Below are 6,280 nucleotides of genomic sequence, written 5' to 3'. Positions count from 1 at the left end.
AAGGATTTCTTTGAATAACAACCAAATCTTCACTTTCTTTTTATAACCACAACTTTTCCTACCTCTGTACCTGTAGGGATAAGCTCTTGTGTACTGGGTAAAAGGAACACCTGTTAATAAAGAGCAGAAGGGCCTATAGCAAGGCAGGAGGGAATAGGTGGGACATCCAGCAAAGAGAAAGGAATTCTGAGAAATATAACTCTTAGCTTTTCCTCCTCTTGCCACTTTGCTCCCTGTAATAATGGCTCTGAGATTTCATATTTATTAATAAATGCCTAGGCCATAAGCTTCGGTTTTTGATCCAATTAGTTCATAACTCAACTGTCCCTTTTATTCTAACGTGAGTTCAGCTACATGGCTTGTTTCCTCTCCTTTCTGAGGAGAATCTCCCATGTCTGACTATTTCCCAGAATTATTCTCTCTCCCTGCCAGAACTCCCACCTCCTACTTCCTGCCTCAGCTTATTGGCCATAAGATTTTTTTTTTAAAGATTTATTTATTATATGTAAGTACACTGTAGCTGTCTTCAGACACACCAGAAAGAAGAGGGCATCAGATCTCTTTAAGGATGGTTGTGAGCCACCATGTGGGTGCTGGGATTTGAACTCATAACCTTTGGAAGAGCAGTCGGTGCTCTTACCCACTGAGCCATCTCTACAGCCCCCTGGCCATAAGATTTTTTATTGACAGATGATGCTTCCATACAGTCCTTTACTATACTGGCTGGTTTTGTGTGTCAACTTGACTCAAGTTAGAGTCATCAGAGAGGAAGGAGCCTCACTTGAGAAAATGCCTTCATGAGATCCAGCTGTAAGGCATTTTTACAATTAGTGATCAGTGTGGGAGTGCCCAACCTATGATGGGTGGTGCCATCCCTGGGCTGGTAGTCCTAGGTTCTACAAGCAAGCAAGCCATGGGAAGCAGGCCAGTAAACAGCATTCCTCCATGGCCCCTGCATCAGCTCCTGCCTCCAGATTCCAGCCCTGCTTGAGTTCCTGTCCTTTCCTTCCCAATTTACTTTTTGTTCAGGTGTTTCATCGTGATAATAGAAATCCAAACTAAGAAAATCACTGAGAAAAGTCAGGGTAGGAGGGCAAGACAAGAACTGAAGAAGAGGCCATAGTGGAACACTGCTTACTCTCATGGCTTGCTCTGCCTGCTTTTTAAGACAAGAATGAACCACCAGTACAGGAATAGCATCTCTCTCCCTCCTCCTCCACATTATGGGATGGGATCACCTCAATCATCAATCAAGTAAATGCACTATATTCTTGCCTACAGGAAAATCTTACATAGAAGTTCTTTTTCAATTGAGAGTCCCTCTTCTCAAATGACTCTAGCTGTGTTGACAAAAACCAACCAATAAACCAGGCCACTGACTTTAAAGTGACAGGGTTTTTTGTTTTTTGTTTTTTTGTTTTTGTTTTTTTTGTTTTTTGTTTTGCATTGAACTTGGGTTGGGCTTCAGTTCTGGTCTTCAGAGGAGTAAGAGAATAAATTCACGCTATTCATTTCTTGAGACAGGGTCTTGTTATGCAACTCAAACTGCCATTTAATCCCCAATTTTCCTTCCTCTGCCTTCAAAGTGTTGGGATTATAGGTTTCTGATACATCTGGCCTAAAACTTGGTACTTGTAAGGCATGAAATTTGAGGTAATTTTTCTTACAGTAGTAATAGATGTATTTTAGGGGAAGTATTATCCTGAAATCAGGCAAAACTTGTTTTATCTCAAACTTTCATCCATTAATTTTCAGAACTAACCAGTGGATTTTGTCTGCCACAAGTAATGGTAGTTTTTTTTTTTCTCTATTTCCTATTATATTTATTAATCTGAACTCCAAAGTAGGGAGGAACTATCCTGTCTCCCCTTTATTTATGAAGTATTTGAGCCTACACAGCCTCCTGTTCTGTGGGCATAAAGCAGCACCATTATGAGTTGGTGCCCACATGGCCCATGATCTGACAGGTGGCCCGTTTTTGAGCTACTCTTACACCATGTGAAGGTCTATCTTATTTGGAAGTACTTTCTTGATTGCTGGGGGATTTGTTTAAACACTGGTTTAGATTACTAAGGCTGTTGCAACAAAAATAACCACCTAATAGTGTCTTATAAATAATCCAAATTTACCACTCACAGTCTGAAGGCTGTCAATTAAGATTAAGGCATGTTCAGTACACAGAGAGGACTGCTTCCTATCTCAGATATGGCATCGTGCCTGTCACCTCCTGGAATCCCTGCTTTCTGCTACTATCTTCTTAGGGAGTGAGGCACAACATGAAAATTTGGGGGGGAGGGACAGGCACACAGCAACACCAGCTGATATTCCCTCCACAGACAGGGGTCTGCACAGATGAGGGTTGCCCACAGTAGGACTAATCTCAAGCATTGGCAATCAGAATCTGTAATTCTGAGCAGGTTGGGGAAACTGATTTTTTACACCTGCTAGACTCAAGCTGAGAGCTTATGTGTACCTCCAACTATGGTGGTAGTCTTCTACATTCTTCAGTTTCCGTGAACAAATGCTCAGACTGGTCACCAGCTCTTCTCTAGGCCATACCATTTGACCACATTAGCATTTATTTTTGCAATGACAAACACATAATAACCAAAACAAATAGCACTAACAAAGACGTCCTCATTTCAGAGTGAAGGTGCAATTCCCTTAATTACAGTGTCAATTATGTGAAATTTTTGCTTGTTTCCCATCCTAGCTGCCACCCTGTTAACAGTGAACTCTGTTGCTCCCTCCCAAGCAGACATCCATTTCTACTCTAAGGATTGGCAGAGCAGGGGTCCTGAAGCCCTTGATTGAATTCTAGTGATCACATTCTGAGAGCTGGCTCGGCACTTAGAATTGGCTGTCTTCGGCTGCTAGAAAGCAAGCGGAAGGTAAGGGTTTTACTGCCAGGACCACAAAGTCTAACAGGGTGTCCAGGCTCCACCAGGGTCAAGATAAACAAGTCTTATTTCGACAGGACCTGTTGCTTTTACCTTTGAACAACAAAAGAACTGCTTGTGTTTGGCTTTCAACTGTAAGGAACGTAATAAACGTTGGCTACTTAAATACTCCACCTTTCCCTACAAGTTAGAAAAATAAGAGAAGAAATTCTTCGGGCACCCAAGACCCTCTATGAGACTTCTATGGCTCCAAGATACTTACGACACTTAACTTTTAAATTTCATTTAAAACTTTAAATAATGGGCTGGGATGATGACACACACCTTTAATATCAGAACTCGGAAGGCAGGCAGAGCTCTTGAGTTCCAAGTCAGCCTGATCTACATAGCGAGTCCGTTAAAGTTTAAATCCTTTTGGACTACCCGCTGCAATGTCAGTCAACCGCGTGAAAACACCGCTCCTCACTGAGTAGGTTGAGAAAGCAAATTCGCAGTTTTCAAATTTAAAAAAGAAACACTATTCTGTTCGAAATGGTTAAGAACATCCGCTCAAGAGTTCTAGGACTGTGTCTGTCACAGCAAGGTCGAGGCTGGGTTGCCCTGGGGTACTCGTTCCCTAGTTGAGCCCATACACTAGGATTACAACTTCGGCTTGAACTACAGATCTTCTAATTGGGCAGATACATGCGCAGACGCACAAGAGCCCGAGGGGGGGGGGTACTATCTCACCACACTGTTCGCTTCCGCGCAGGGCGCCAAATAAGTCTCCAGGCCCGCCCGGCCCTTGCGTGCGCGGCCTCGATATTGCGTCACTAGGAAGCGCGCGCCCGAGCCGCCGCCGCCGCCGCCGCCGCCGCCGAATCCCCAACAAGGAGCGAAAGCTGCGCCCGCCACCGCTACCACCCGCCGCCGCACCCGTCACAGCCGGGCGCCGGAGCAGGCCCGTGTGGGCCCAGGTAAGCGGCATCGGCGCGCCCGCGCACCCCCGCGGCGAGGCTTCTCGCGCCGCTCACGCGCCGCCGTCCAGTCAGGGGTCCCTGCGGAGCGTCAGGACGTTACGGCGGGGGGAGGGGAGGCCGGGGGAGGGGCGGCGGGGCGCGCGAGGGCGGCGGCGGCGTCAGGCGCGGCGGCGTCAGGCTGGCGGGCGGGCGCGGGCGCCTGGCGGGAGGGCTCGCGAAGGCGGCTCGCTTCCGGCCTCCATCTTGGCTTCGCCAGAGACAGGGTTGGGTCGGCAGCGAAAGTCAAGGCGGAAGGGGCTGGAGGAGTGGGGAGCGGTTAGGCGGGAGTGGTGGTGTTTGGGACCCACCGGTGGGCATCAAATGGGTCACGTTCCTGAGGGAAGGTGGAAAGATAGGGAACGACTCATGAGTGGGAATTCATACCGGCGTAGACCCATTGGTGGGACCCGTATTGATGCACCCCTGGCTTGGAATTGAATCTACAGAGACCCATGATTAGGGGCCAGGATCATAAGGATAGGGACTCGTTATCAGTGGAACCATGCCAGTGTGGACCTGTCAGGTGGGAATTGCGTTGGTGGGGACCCATTTGTAGAACTGTGGTTGGTGGGAATTATATCATAGATAATCTTATTGCAGGGAACCGAATCGTTTGGCCCAATTTTAGTCACGATTGGTTACATTTTTAGGTATTTAGTTTGGAGTCTTTACTGCTGAGCCAAAGTTCTCTTTCTTGCAAACATTTCAAACCCAACAGTTTCAATCATCTTTCTTAATGAGTTAAATTAAATCGATAACATGAATACCTATTTAGTTTCTTCAACTTCTCAGGAAGTATGTAAAACGTTCTGGGAAGACATCTGGAGTACACATACCTACCTACCATTTGGACAAAGAATAGAGAGTGCAACGAACAAACTGTGTGTGTGTGTGTGTGATTTAGAGTGCTGAGAAAACAATCCTAAGACATAGACTATCCACTTTATGGCCTACTTGGAAAGGAAGGATATTTAGGTGTCCCTTCAGTGCCAGGAGAGACACTCATGGAATGAGCCTGCCATATGGTAAGGTTTACTGCTCCCTATATTTCTTCTTCCCTTCTCCCTGCCTTCCTAGACAGTCTTAATATCTAAGACTGGGGTCATAATCCCAGCATGTGGGAGGCAGATGCAGATGGGTTTCTGAGTTCAAGTCTACAGAGTGAGTTACATACAGGGTGGCAAAGAAAACAAATCTTGTTTTTTTTTTTTTTTAAACTTTTTTTTAGATTTATTTATTAAGATTTATTTGTTTTATGTATGTGAGTACACTGTAGCTGTCTTCAGACATACCAGAAGAAGGCATTGGTTCCCATTACAGATGGTTGTGAGCTACCTTGTAGTTGCTGGGAATTGAACTCAGGACCTCTGAAAGAGCAGTCAGTGATCTGTCTCTCCAGCTCAAGGAGTGGTGGTGGTGGGGGGGAAATCTTAAGACTGGCCTGAAATTAACCCAGGACTAACTATCTACTTATCTATCTACTTTATCTATCTATCTATCTATCTATCTATCTATCTATCTATCTGTCTGTCTATCTGTCTGAGACAGGGTCTCTGTGCCCTGGCTGGCCTGGAACTCACTATGTAGACCAGACCAGACTGGCCTTAAAACTTTCAGAGATCTGCCTGCCTCTCTGCCTTCTGTGTGCTAGAATTAAAGGCATACACCACTGTGCCCAGTTCTAGGATGGTGTTGGCAAAGCCATATCATCATTCCTCTTGCCTCTGTCTTCCAAGTGCTGAAATTACGGAATGAATATATAATATATATATAATATATATGATATGTATACAGTGCGCGCGCACACACACACATACACATACACACACATACACATACACACACATACACATACACACACATACACATACACACACATATATATAAAATCCGATCTCAGAACAAATATAGATAGGTTTGGCTGACTTGAAACTTGTAGCAATCCTTCTGTCTCATCCTCTTAAGTACTGGGATTATAGGTATGTTCCAGCCTATAGACCAGGCTGGCCTCAAATTCACAGATCTGCCTGCCTTCTGATTGCTGGGATTAAGGACATATACCACCACTGCCTGGCTCAATGCAATATTTTTATTAAAGTGAAATTTAAAGTGTTTGTTGAGGTTTGTTTAAACGTTTTTGAAGCCTAATTCTCAAACACTACTTTAGTGAAAAACTTTAAGAAATAGGATGTCTGCAAATGTATATGAATTCATTGTAGTTTTTCTGCCTGAGAAGCATTTGAAGATTGTCTCTGCAGACCTGAATTGATCTAACCTGTGGATGGGGATTTCTGGAAACTCGTAGCTGGAAATGTTCACAATGGAGACTCCTACCTTGACTTAATGGATCTTAAACTATCTGTTGGATAGTTTCCAGATTTA

The 6,280-nt window shown here is 44.9% G+C and overlaps 1 protein-coding gene across 1 annotated transcript in view; it reads left to right on the top strand.

Annotated features, from left to right (window-relative positions):
• Positions 1–3,757: 3,757 nt before the first annotated feature.
• The window catches only part of Gmeb2 (glucocorticoid modulatory element binding protein 2), a 41,222-nt gene continuing 38,699 nt past the window's right edge, over positions 3,758–6,280 (top strand). The window contains exon 1 of the mRNA XM_052184579.1: positions 3,758–3,856. The gene's annotated coding sequence lies outside the window, so the exon portion shown is untranslated. The remainder of the gene's footprint in view (positions 3,857–6,280) is intronic.

The sequence above is a fragment of the Apodemus sylvaticus genome, chromosome 5 (genome assembly GCF_947179515.1).
Source record: "Apodemus sylvaticus chromosome 5, mApoSyl1.1, whole genome shotgun sequence".
Taxonomy (NCBI): Eukaryota; Metazoa; Chordata; class Mammalia; order Rodentia; family Muridae; genus Apodemus; species Apodemus sylvaticus.
This window is presented reverse-complemented; position numbering and strand designations above follow the sequence as displayed.